Source organism: Hemiscyllium ocellatum (assembly GCF_020745735.1).
Source record: "Hemiscyllium ocellatum isolate sHemOce1 chromosome 27 unlocalized genomic scaffold, sHemOce1.pat.X.cur. SUPER_27_unloc_27, whole genome shotgun sequence".
Taxonomy (NCBI): domain Eukaryota; kingdom Metazoa; phylum Chordata; class Chondrichthyes; order Orectolobiformes; family Hemiscylliidae; genus Hemiscyllium; species Hemiscyllium ocellatum.
In genome coordinates, this window is record NW_026867495.1 from 112,891 (window position 1) to 126,572 (window position 13,682).

Here is a 13,682-nt window from a genome sequence, read left to right on the forward strand (position 1 = left end):
AGAGTCAAGTCACATCTCCGGGACTCACCTGCGCGCCTTTATTGGAAAAAAGCACGGACCGGACCCGGAAGCTGGTGTAGCGCAAGCTTACCTGGGTAGGTTTTTTTTCCGATAAAGGCGCGCAGGAGAGTCCCAGAGATGTGACTTGACTCTCCAGTCTTCCCAATGTGATAGAGATCGCTTCGGGAGCAATGGATACAAAAATATTAAATTTAAACTGTTAAACAAACATAACCGCGTCTATAAACAGACATTGCCAAAAAGCACTGACCTGCTCCGCTGAGAGAGTGAGGATTGTTCACTCTTTTGTAGCTGCAGAAGCAATCATCCCAACACATGCAAACAAATCTGCATCAGGATGCTATTTCAACGAGCTACTTCACATTGCAGTGCCCAGGAATAACGAAGATCAAGAAACAACTGTACAGCGCATTAAGACCCGTTGAAAACTGCTTCCCTGACCGGGAATCGAACCCGGGCCGCGGCGGTGAAAGCGCCAAATCCTAACCACTAGACCACCAGGGAGACGTAAATCCGTTCTTGTAGCTGTGCTGAAAATTGCCTCGCTGCCTGGGAATCGAATCCGGGCTGCGGCAGGAAGAAGACTTTATCCGATCTCGAGAACATTGGGGAGACTGGAGAGTCAAGTCACATCTTCGGGACTCACCTGCGCGCCTTTATTGAAAAAAAGCGCGGACCGGACCCAGAAGCTGGTGGAGCGCAAGCTTACCTGGGTAGGTTTTTTTTCCGATAAAGGCGCGCAGGAGAGGATCCCGAGGAACTACAGTGATAGTGCCTCCCACCCGCCCTCCTCCTCTAACCTTATAATAAGACCCATTGTGGTAAGCAGGTCAGTGCTGCATTTTGCTTGTTCTATTCTTCAGACCTAGTTTTTCTTAAAAGTTACTTTTAGAGGGATGGCAGTGAAGACAGTGCAATGTTCCTCTTGCAACATGTTTGAGGGGAGGGATGCCATGGTCGTCCCTGATGATTACACTTGCCGTAAGTGCACCCATCTCCAGCTCCTCCAAGAGCATGTTCGCGAACTGGAGCTGGAGTTGGATGAATTTAGAATCATTCGGGAGGCAGAGGGGGTCATAGATCGGTGCTTTAGGAAAGTAGCAACTCCAAAGATTGCAGACAGATGGGTGACAGTGAGGGTCTTGGAGAAAGCAGCCAATGCAGAGACCTCCTGCGGTCGTTCCCCTCAAGAACAAGTATACCATTTTGGATACTTGTTGGTACGACGACTTACCGGGGTAAGCAGTGGGGTTCAGGGCTCTGGCACGGAGCCTGTTCCTGTTGCTCAGAAGGGAAGGTTGGAGAAGAGCAGAGCAAGAGTTATTGGGGACTCGATAGTTTGGGGCACAGATAGCCGGTTTCGTGGGGGCGAGAGAGACTCACTTTTGGTATGTTGCCTCCCAGGTGCAAGGGTAAGTGACGTTTCTGATCGTGTTTTCCGGTTCCTTAAGGGGGTGGGGGAGCAGCCCGAAGTCGTGGTCCACATTGGCAGCAACGACATAGGTAGGAAGAAGCATGAGGATGTTAGGCAGGCTTTCAGGGAGCTAGGTTGGAAGCGCAGTGTTCGAACAAACAGAGTTGTTGTCTCCGGTTTGTTACCCGTGCCACGTGATAGAGAGTTGAGGAATAGTGAGAGAGAACAGTTAAATGCGTGGCTACAGGGTTGGTGCAGGAGGGAGGGATTCCAGTATCTGGATAACTGGGGTTCTTTCTGGGGAAGGTGGTATCTGTATAAACAGGATGGTCTCCACCTGAGCCTGAGGTGCACCACCATCCTTTGGGGGAGGTTTGCTAGTGCTCTTTGGGAGGGTTTAAACTAACTCTGCAGGGACATGTAGACTGCAGCTTTAGGGTGCAGGACCTTGAGTGTAGGGAGGTTAGGAACATGGCATCAATCTCGAAGGAGGTTGCCTCTAAACAGGAAGGTGGCTTGAAGTGTATATACGTCAATGTGAGAAGTATACGAAATAAGGAAGGTGAACTTGCAATGTGGGTTGGTACCTGGGATTTCGATGTTGTGGCTATCACGGAGACATGGGTAGAACAGGGACAGGATTGGCTGTTGCAGGTTCCAGTTTTTAAATGTTTTAGTAGGGTCAGAGGTGGGGGTAAAAGAGGGTGTGTGTGGCATTGCTTGTAAAGGATAGTATTACAGCGGTGGAAAGGACGATGAATGAAGACTCGCCATTTGAGGTAGTTTGGGCTGAGGTTGGAAATAGGAAAGGTGAGGAGTTTTCTACAGGCCTAATAGTCCTAGAGACGTAGAAGAAAGGATTGCCGAGGTGATTCAGGAGAAGAGTGTAAGTAATAGGGTGGTTGTTATGGGGGTCTTTAACTTTCCAGATATTGACTGGGAAAGCTATAGCTCTAGTACGTTAGATGACACAATATGTTGACAGGCCAACAAGAGGTGAGGCCGTACTAGATTTGGTTCTGGGTAACGAACCAGGCCAGGTGTTAGAATTGGAGGTAGGTGAGCACTTTGGGGACAGTGACCACAATTCTGTGACTTTTACTCTGGTGATGAAGAGGGATAAGTGTGCACTGTAGGGCAAGATTTATAGCTGGGGACTGGGAAATTATGATGCGGTGAGGCATGACTTAGGATGCGTGGCTTGGAAAAGTAGGCTTCAATGGAAGGGTGCAATCGATATGTGGAGCTTGTTCAAGGAGCAACTATTGAGTGTCCTTGATAAGTATGTACCTGTCAGGCAGGGAGGAAAGGGTCATGTGAGTGAGCCATGGTTTAATAATGAATTGGAATCCCTTGTTAAAGTGAAGAGGGCGGCCTATGTAAAGATGAGGCATGAAATTCAATTGGGGCGATTGAGAGTTATAAGTTAGCCAGGGAGGATCTAAAGAGAGAGTTAAGAGCAGCAAGGAGGGGACACGAAAAGTAATTGGTTGGTAGGATTAGGGAAAACCCAAAGGCTTTCTATAGGTATGTCAGGAATAAAAGAATGACTCGGGTAGGAATAGGTCCAGTCAAGGATAGTAGTGGGAAGTTGCGCATGGAGGCCGAAGAGATTGGGGAGACACTGAATGAATACTTTTCATCAGAATTCACTCAGGAACAGGACATTGTTGCCGATATGAATATTGAAAATTGATGGCTTTGAAGTATGTAGGGAAGAGGTATTGGAATTTCTGGAAAGGGTGAAAATAGATAAGTCCCCTGGGCCTGATGGCATTAATACTAGGATTCTCTGGGAAGCAAGGGAGGAGATTGCAGAGCCATTGGCCTTGATTTTTATGACCTCGTTGTCTACAGGAATAGTGCCAGAAGACTGGAGGATAGCAAATGTGGTTTCCTTGTTCAAGGAGCAGAGTAGGGATAACCCTAGTAAGTATAAGCCGGTGAGTCTCACTTCTTTTGTGGGCAAAGTCTTAGAGAAAATTGTAAGGGATAGGATTTATGAACATCTGGATAAGAATAATGTGATCAAGGATACTCAGCATGGTTTTGTGAACTACGAAGAGCAGAAGAGAAAGATGTATATAGTGTATTTAAGGAGAACAGGTACCTAATAAACCCAGTCCGCTGATTTCTCAATTATGCTTCCAAGTTGACTTCAAAAATTCGGTTTGTCCTTCCCTTTTTTTCCTATTTTATTTTGCGAGTTTTAAAAACTTTCACAATCCTCTAACTTGAGTATAGGAGTTGGGAAGTTTCGTTGTGGCTGGACAGGACACTGGAATATTGTGGAATACATTTGGAATATTGTGTGCAATTCTGGTCTCACTCCTATCAGAAGGATATTGTGAAATTTGAAACGGTTCTGAAGCACCAATGAGTCCACAGTGAGGAGAGGCCCTTCTGCTGCCCCGAGTGCGGGAAGGCCTTTAGTGATTCCTCTGCCATGCGGACGCACTGGTTGATCCACACCTGGGACAACTGTTCTCAAGCCCTGAGTGCGAGATGGCCTTTAGCAGTTCTTCCCACCTGCTGAGACGCCAGTGGGTCCACACCGAGGAGAGGCCGTTCTTCTGCCCCGAGTGCATGAAGGGCTTTGCTCTTTCTTCTGACCTGCTGGCCCACTCGTGGGTCCACATGGGGGAGAGGTTGTTCAGTTGCTCTAAGTGCAGGAAGGCCTTCATCAAACCTCAGACCTGCATGTCTTTGGACAGGACCACCCAGAGAAAACCCACGCAGACACTGGGAGAATGTGCAAACTCCTCACAGACAGTCACTCAAGGCTGGAATCAAACCTGGATCTGCGGCACAGTGAGGCTGCGGTGGTAACCACTGAGCCACTACCTATTGCAACCCGAAGTAGGCAAGCAGGAGGTCGGGAGAATACAGCAAGCCAGGCAGCACCAGGATGTGGAGTAGTCAGCATTTTGGGTATTAACGCTTCTTCAGGGCTTAAACGTTGACTTCTCTATGAGAAACGATTTACGAAATGTTGCTGGGGGTTGGAGGGTTTGAGCTACAGGGAGAGTCTGAATAGGCTGGGGCTGTTTTCAGTGGAGCATTGGAAGTAGAGGAGTGACCTAATAGAGGTTACAAATTCATGAGAGGGATGGACAGGGTAAAAGACAAGGTATTTTCCCTGGGATGGAGGAGTCCAGAACTAGAGGGCATAGGTTAGGGTGAGAGGCGAAATATGTTAAAGGGTCAACTTCTTCATGCAGAGGGTGGTACATACATGAAATGAGCTGCCAGAGTATATGGGTCAGGTGCTGTCAAATGGGACTAGATTAATTTAGGTTATCAGGTCAGCATGGAAAAGTTGGACTGAAGGGTCTGTTTCCATGTTGTATGTGTCTCTGACTACTGGTCCCGATGTAAGTTTAAAAGAGAGTCCAAGTAACTTTGAATACTTCAATCTTGTTGAACTCACCTCCTCAAATATTTCAAATGACTCCCTCCGAGCGATACTGTTTAAACATGCTGAGTTGGACAAAATATCCTATCAAGTTCAACACAAACCCAGAGTTGAAGATGTCAGAAATCACACGATACCGAGGGGACCAAAACTGATCACAATATTCCAGGTGCAGCCTCATCAACGTTCTGTATAACTACACTATATCTTGCCAACATCTATACTCAATTCCCTAACTGATGAAGATTAGTGTGCCTAAACCTTTCTTCACTGCCTTGTGCAGCGATGTTATCAGAGATATAGGATCGACTTTAAACTGATCCACAATCCTGCGACTGGGAGCACTGAAGCAGAGTAGTGCAGTATGAGTGTGCTGGGCGCATAACCGAGGGGTCAAGACCATGTGATGCTATTGCTCAATGTCTCCATAAGCTGCTTTCCTTGGCAAAGGTGCTCTGTTCTGTATCTTGCCTTTGCATCTGCTTCCCAAAGCTTCTTCAGTAGAGCAGTGGCTGCTAGAGCCCAGGAGCTCAACAACCCCCCGGAGCTGGAGAAAACTCCGAGTTCCAAAAGGGGGGCTGGATTTGCTCAAGGCTTGTATCTATTAACTTATTTAAATGGTACCTACTGTATGGGGCTTTGGTTCACATTAAAACCGGAGGGTCATGTCAGAGTGTTTGTTTATATTTAGCAGTGGTAGTTCGTAAAATACACTCCCTGGAGGAGCACCTTCTGTGATGCTGCATTTCTTGCTTTCTGCACTTCCCCATTTATTATCTCCCATCTTGATTGTATATTTTTTTGGTCAAATTTGATTTCATATTTATCAGGCTTGGTATTCACTGTGTGCTACTAATTTGTTTGTTCGAATATTGTCAGTCAAAATTAATGTTGTAATTTCATTTCTGATGTCAGAGTTTGACATTGAATGTGCAGGTGTGAATACCAGTAAGTTGTGAAAATAAATCAAAAACTTGTGGTTTTACAGCAAAAAGAGCAGTTCACCGCTATCAATGGCATTTTCTCATTTCAAGGGGATGAGTTGAGCCTGACCAACAAACCGTTTCAAACAGTCACCCAATTTTATTAATATTTTCGTTATCTTCATTAAAGATAATAACTCCAGCATGCTAAAATTTATACAATTTGTTTATAAAATTTATTTATATGTCCATTGCTCTGCCACATTGGGGAGACTGGATGCCAACTTGCAGAACATTTCAGGAAACAGCTCTCGGACTCCAAACCTAAACGACCCCACCGCCCTGTGGCTGAATACTTTAACTTCCCCTCCCAATCCGTCAAGGGCATGCAAGTCCTGTGCCGCATCCCCCTGCAAGCTCTAGCTACCTGACGCTTGTAGGAAGAACACTTCATCTTTCGCCTTGGGACCCAGCAACTACATGGGATCAATATCGATCTCACCAGTTTCCATATTTCTCCTCACTCTCACTCCCACACCACGCGCCTTGTCCCAGATCCAACCTTCCAACTCGGCATTGGTCTCTTGAGCTGTCCTATATTTTCATCTTGCTTCCCACCTATTCGCTCCACCCTCCTGTCTTACCTCTCACGATAAATCAGCACCTCCATCGACCTATTTCATTCACAGCTACCTCCCCTCCATCCCCATCCCCTTCCCAATTATCTCTCAGCCCCGTTGGACCAACCTTCATTCCTGATGAAGAACTTATGCTCTGAACCAAGACTGTGGTGAAGGAACATCCTTAATAAGAAAGAGTTCCCAATTCAGATTTATTCCCCATTTGTTCCCCCGTTCTTCGAGAATTAAGAAATGTCTTTTTCTTCCACTAGAAAGTGATCTTACACTTTGCGGTGTCTGAAGTGTTATACCACTCCACTTTGTTGCCCACCTTTTAAGAATCCTTTCAACCTGTTTTTCAGACAATGGTGGCGGTGACCAAAAGCAATCATTTCACTCCTCTTCAATGCCCCATTTCTCCTCCTATGAACCACTTTTACAAGTTGTCTGAGTGTACTTGGTTTTCAAAATGTAATTTGGCCGTTGAAGTAAACAGGGTTAGTCTTTATCGATCGCTAGCTTTGTTTGCACCAACTGTAATTATCCACCAATTTGCTGGTTTTTTTTGTTCCAGCAGAGCTGGAAACAATGATCTATATTTATTTTGCACTCAGGTGTGAAAACTCATCCCAAGAATCGTCATATTATTATAGTTGATTGATGCTATAACAGGAGGAATTGTGTGGCAGTTTCAGACTAAACTCTTGGCTGGAAAGAATGTAGATTGATGATGAAAGTCAAAAAGCAGAATCTCTGGCCACAATCTATCAGTCTGGCTTGATTAATTGGTGGCTCTTCAAAAGCACTTCCAAGCCATCACCTCAACCACCAAGAGCAGGTAAGTGTGAACACAGCATTCCAACTGTGAAATATATCGCATTGCTTCTTTGTTATTGATCAACAACCTGGAACTCGCTCCTGAACATTATTGCAGACCAAATTATGTGAAGCAATTTAAGTGGCAGCTCAGCGCCACATTTTCAAGGACAGTTTGGGAAGGGTTATTGGCAGAGCCAATGATATTCACATCTCATGAAATAATAAGCAAAGAGGCATGGATAGAGGATTGGCTAACCAATGATACAATTGGGATAAGGGGCATGTTCAGGATAGCAAATTGTAATCAGTAGTTTGCCACAGGGATCAGTGCTGGGGCCAAAATTATTTACAATATGTATTATTTACAATTATTTACTTGGATAAGTGAAGTGAATGCACTGTTGCCAAGATTGCAGAAAAGATGGTTGATAGGAAGGCAGGTGGTGAGAAGACATGAAATATCTGCAGAGGTATATAGACAGGTTAAGCAAATGGCAAATGGAATAGAATTTGGGGAAATGAGGTTGTGCACTTTGCCAGGACGAACAGTGCTGAATGTTAAATGGAGAAAGCTGTTGAGGGGTTTGGAAGCCCATACCCATGCATCTCTTCATCCAAATTCAGTGAGTAATAGGGAAGGCAAATGGGAGGTTGACCTTTAAATAGAGTATAAATGTCGGGAGGTTATAGTGAACCTCTATCAGGCAACAGTCAGGCCAAAACTGAACACTGGGTGGGTCCTTTACCCAAGGAAAGATATACTGACTTTGGTGGCAGTCCAGAGAAGTTTGACCAGGATGAAAAGAATATCATATGAAGAGAAGTGAATTGGTTGGGCCTATACTTATTAGAAGTGAGAAGATTTAGAGGTAACCTTATTTTCACATAAGCGCTTCTGAGGAGACTTGACAGGCTTGATGTGGAAAAGTTTACCTTTGTGGGTGAGTCTAGCACCAGAGGGAATAACCTGCAAATGAGAGATTGCATGTTGAAGACAGATAGGAATTTTTACTGGGGACTGTAAATCTGTGGACCATGTTACTACAGGGGGTTGTTGAGCTTGGGTCGTTAAGTACATCCAAGGCTGTCAGTTTTTGTTTAACTAGTGAGGGAATCGAGGATTATGTGGAAATAGCAAGAAAGTGGAGTTGATCTTTACCAGAGCTAACGTGATCTGAATAAATGGCAGAATTGATTCAATGAGCTGAATTGAATAGTTAATAATAAAGGGGCCAGTACATCCTTCCTGATATATGGGACCCAAAATTGCGTTCAATACTCCAAATGCGGCTTGACCGGAGCCTTACAGAGCCTCAGAAGTATATCCCTGCCTTTATATTCAAGTCTGATCAAAATAAATGCCATCATTGCATTTGCCTCCCCAACTAGTGATTCAACCTTCAAGTTTACCTTGAGAGAATCCTGGAATAGAACTCCATCGTCTCTTTGCACATCTGATTTCTGAATTTTCTCCCCATAATCCTTCTGTTCCAGAGTAGCAGCAGAGATTTTCTGACAAACCGATTTTATTCAGGGATACCAAGGTGTCTCTGGAATTTCCAATATCTCAGAAGGAATAGTTATTCCTGGACAATGCAGAGAGGAATATGGTGTGGTCCTGTAAACTCCAGAACTTTCCAAACTACCTGGGTCAGCAATAACTCTTTCTGGACCAAGAAACAAAAGGGCCACTGAGAAACTGCAAAATCATAAGCCCTCAGAAGCAGAAATTAGGCAATTCAGCCCATTGAGTCTGCTCCACCATATAATCATTCTTAAGTATCAAGGGTTACGGGGAGAATGGGGATGAGAAAGTTATCAGCCAGGATTGAATGGTGGAGCAGATTCAATGGGCTGAATGGCCTAAATTCTGCCAGTTAACTATCCCTGGGAAGAAGGATGTATAACAACAAGCTGTTTCCTGGGACAGATGAGATAAGTTTTTAATAAACTCGTGACAAAAGGACAAGTTAGTCTGTCTGTGGAAGGATGGCCTTGACACCAAGAGGTTAATTGCAGGACAGGCTGTTTCAAACAGACAGCTAAACCTCAAGGCTAAGAAGGTATGCTACACACTGGAGGTCTCTAGCAATGTGGGGAGATGGTGTTAGGATCTAAAGAAACATCACACCACAGATTTCAAAGTGAGGAATCTCCACCAGAATTTAAACCCAGAAAGATGCAGCAGCAGTACTTGGAAGAACAACACTGCAGTGAATCCCTGAACACTTCCAGAGACAGATATTGTCGGTGGAAAGTCAGTTAAATTCTGCCATCAATTGGGTGATACCCAAGTTGGGACTGAGGTTGAACTTGGTGACTTGGTGGGGGGGGGGGGGGGGGTTATTTTTAGTTGCTACATACAATAAAGTGTAAATCATTGTTTCAGCAGTTGATTCTCTGCGCAGTTTCTGAGTCAGGAGCCAAATTAAGGCAATTCACCCACAGCCACAGTGAGGCTAGGATTAATATTGACTCCATTGCATTCAGCAGGACATCACAGCAGCATTCAAGATCTCAAACAGAAACACCCAGAGGAACATGTTGCCCTACATTAGGTAAAATTAGCCTGAAAAGTGGTGTAACCTGTTCTAGTGATAAAAATAAATCCCCAACACTTTAAAATCAATTATCAGCAATTTTTTTTATCCAATCGTTACAGTTAAAAAATAAACACAACTATTAACAAACTGGTTATAGGCCAGGAGCAGCCAGGTGGCATTAGTTTAGTTGGGGATCATGGACTGGTTGGTCTGAAGGGTATGTTTCTGGCCTACATGACTCCATAGCACTGGATGAATGGAGATCCATCCCAAAGATGATAAAGGTTTCGAGCACCACTTTACGCAAATATGTGGACCCCCCTCCTGAGGGCAGTAGGGCACTGAGGTTCAGTAGTTCAGACAGTCAGCCAGCAACATCTCTCTGGGAGACTTCTCTCAAGAAAAGAAGCGGTTTCCTGTCACATCAGTTAGATTATCCAGTTTGGAGCAGGTCCGATATGTCCAACAAAATAGGTAGACAGGGCAGTGAAGAAGGCTTAAGCCTCACTGGCCTTCATCAGTCAGGGCATTGAGTATAGAAGTTGACAAGTTATGTTGCAGTTAATCAGGATATTGGTGAGGCCACACTTGGAGTATTGTGATTCGTTTTGATCACCTTGCGAAACAAAGATGTTATTAAACTTGAAAAGAGTGCAGAAGACATTTACAAGAAACCAGGACTCAAGGTCTGAGTAATAAGGAGAGGTTGGACAAGCTAAGACGTTTTTATTTCGAGCATAAGAGCCTCGTGGGCGGGGTGGGGGGGTGTTGGGGCGGGCTTATAGATGTGAAGAGATCCTGAGAGGCATGGAGAGGGTGAATGCACTCAATCTTATTTCCCAGGATTGGGGAATTTCGAATATCAACATGCATTGAGAATCCCCATGAATACACGCAGCCTGCGTGGGAGTGCTCAAGGGCTCTAATTGCAGAGAGAACTTTAATTCTTTGGCGAAATGTGGACTAGTGTTCTCGCTGTAGACGAGCCTTTCATTGGATTGTTGAATCTGGCGGGTAACAACGACCCCTGCCCCGTGGAAACTCTATGGAAGCAAATTGATTTCCTCAAACTGACTGGAGTGTCACCAGGATTGGGCAGAAGCCAATCGGTTGCCGAGTGCTGGAGAGGGATTCCTTGCAGCGCCAGGGACCTAAGTTTGAACTCACCCTCATGGTGACAGTGTGGATTTTGCCCTTTCCTACCCCTCCCCCACTCCCTGTCTACGTGGGTTTCCTCTGGGTGCTTCGTTTTCCTCACATGTTCCAAAAATGTGCAGGCTAGAATGGATTGGGTGTTCGAAATTCAGGGATAAGCTGTGGGGGTTATCGGGTGGGTCGGGGGTGGGGTATGTTCTTCCGAGTGTCAGTATGGACTTGGTGGGCCAAACGGCCTGTATCCACAGTGATTCCCCCAACGTGTCTCCAGCCTGGCTTCCAGCTCCATCTCTCTGTGCCGAAGGTCCTCCAGTGTGTGTTTTCCCTAGTTTCCAGCACCCAGAACGTCCCACCTTCTGCAAATCGAAAGACAAGTCCCACCCTGCCCTCTCCCATGTGTGTTGTGTAACTGCTTAATCACTTTTAGTGGCCCAGCAAAGGCTAATAGCCAATTTGGCAAACCAGGAGGATGGCCTCAACCGCGACCTTGGGTTCATGTCACATGACAGGTAACCCCACTTCACTGTTATGCTCTCTCTCTCTCTCTCTCACTCACACACACACACACTTACACACTCACACGCTCGTGCAGAGCCTTTCCGGTAGACATGCTCTCTCTCAGACACACAATAATATGTCCCTCCACTCACACCAATGCATACATCTTCGCACATGATTATATTCCATCTCACACACACACTTTACCCAGCATGCACACGCACTTACACACACACTCTCTCTCTCATGCACGCACTCACGCATTTGGAGTGAATTTGCATTTGCAGGATTATATATTTGGAAGTAGAACCAGTCTGACTCAAGATTGGGTTACAGACAGACTCTAACCTCACAGCTTTCATGCATTGTTTGACGTGAGGTGCTACCTCCTTTTATAAAACATTAAGTTTCCTGGAAAACGTGACTTAAAAGAAGTTCTGGAATGTACAGATTAATTAGCCGAAATCTGCAATCCATTTTGAAAGATGAATGATTTAACAGAAATCTAGGTTTCTTCAATTCATCACTTATGTTGCATGACACTATAATCTTTTTGCACTATATTCTGTGCCTTGTGATCCTACTCCACAGCTACCTGATGAAGGAGCAGCACTTCGAAACCCAGTGCCTCCAAATAAACCTGTTGGACTATACCCTGGTGTTTGTGAGATTTTAAAACTTTATTTCCAGTGAATACAGCCCACACCTCAAACTGTTGCCAGTAAACTTTGCAATGCAAATGAAACAATGAACCTGTAGTCCTGAAAAATATACAATTTCTAACAAGATTAGCTACTCATTCACTGATCCTTCTGAGACATGACACTAGTGCTGGAGGCTGAAAGAAATGAGCAGCTTTAAAACAAAAACCTGTTGGACCTCGCAGAGTCTGAACCTGGCGGTATGTTCAGGTAACCTTTACTACGACCTTATTTTATTACAGCTTCAGAATTCCCCAGGAAAAAAGGTATACAATAAGTGCTTTTAAAAGAAAACACCTCCAGCTCAAAGTGCACCCAGCCCCCCGACCCCACTTTCTTTGTTGGTCAGCTGAAATGTCCGTTTGTTACTGAATCCCTGGTACAGCCAGGTAAAGCATGCAGCTGGGATGACTGAGTGGACCCTTTCCTGCAACGGCAGTTTCCTTCACTAAAAAGGGACAGGAGTGAATCAGATGGTGTTTTTCTCCCCCACTGCGGCTCCTGGGAGTGGAAAGGAAACAATCACTAAAACCCAGTCTTAGCTTTGTGAATCTTCAGAAAATAAGCCAACGTTCATCCCTTCAGATTTTCTATCCTGAGCTTTGTCACTCTTTTGTAGGACATTACAAGTGGAAGTTTTGCAGAAGAGCACCACAATGCAATCTGATTTATCAGGACCTGGATGTTTTCAGTCTTTGAATGTGTGTGTTGTACTCCAGAACTTTGGTGTTCACAGTTTATATTACTTATCTTCCCAGTCCCCTGTATCACTTGTCGAAAATGTTTAATTTGCGTCTTGTAATCCTTTCACTGTCTGCTAAAGAGGCAAGTGTTTGCGTGTTTTCCCTAAGTTATGTTGACCTTGCATACCTCGAGCCTCCAGCTAATTTCACGAGAAACCTTCTCCAGTTCAAAAGCAAACTGTTAGTGATGGCTCTGTTTCTTGTCACGTATCCAATTTCAGATCGATGTTGTTAATGACCCTTTTATTCCTTCAGATCCACGTTTCGCTCACAGGGCTAGAACAGAACTGTCACCAAATACATTTACCAATCTACATTCATCCTACCGATTGTCCAGAGACAGTCCAGACATCGACCCCTTGTTGTAGAGGCCGGGAGGTTGACTCTGATGTCCTCGGGGTATGAACTGATCTGAGACATTGAAAGAATCGTCGTTCCTGCACATCAGGAATTCAAACCCCTTCTCTCCTCCGAGCCAATGAGAGAACTCGGGAACAGGCAAAACACTGAAAGGCTGGAAGGGCGACGGCCCCGGAGCACAAAGCTAGTTCCTCGTGACATGGATGTGTCTGCAGACTGTCCCCGGTGTCTCCACAATGAATGTCCCAGGCTTTATTATGTAAAAGTAAAACTGATAGACGACAATTGTAATTCTCGGTGGGGCCGGCTGAATTATGAACTCACTAACAGCCTCCCCTAAGCGATGGTGCAGCCCACACTCGCACCTGCCTCTGTGGCGCAATTGGTTAGCGCGTTCGGCTGTTAACCGAAAGGTTGGTGGTTCGAGCCCACCCACGGGCAGTGTGTTTGCTGCCCGTTCTTGGCTTTGA

The 13,682-nt window shown here is 45.1% G+C and overlaps 2 non-coding genes across 2 annotated transcripts; one reads left to right on the plus strand and one right to left on the minus strand.

The window, feature by feature from the left end:
- Positions 1 to 453: 453 nt before the first annotated feature.
- On the minus strand, positions 454 to 525 carry trnae-uuc (transfer RNA glutamic acid (anticodon UUC)). The gene has a single exon. It is a non-coding gene; the product is annotated as a tRNA-Glu (tRNA).
- A 13,054-nt stretch (positions 526 to 13,579) lies between these two features.
- trnan-guu (transfer RNA asparagine (anticodon GUU)) lies at positions 13,580 to 13,653 on the plus strand. Its single transcript has one exon. It is a non-coding gene; the product is annotated as a tRNA-Asn (tRNA).
- Positions 13,654 to 13,682: the final 29 nt, after the last annotated feature.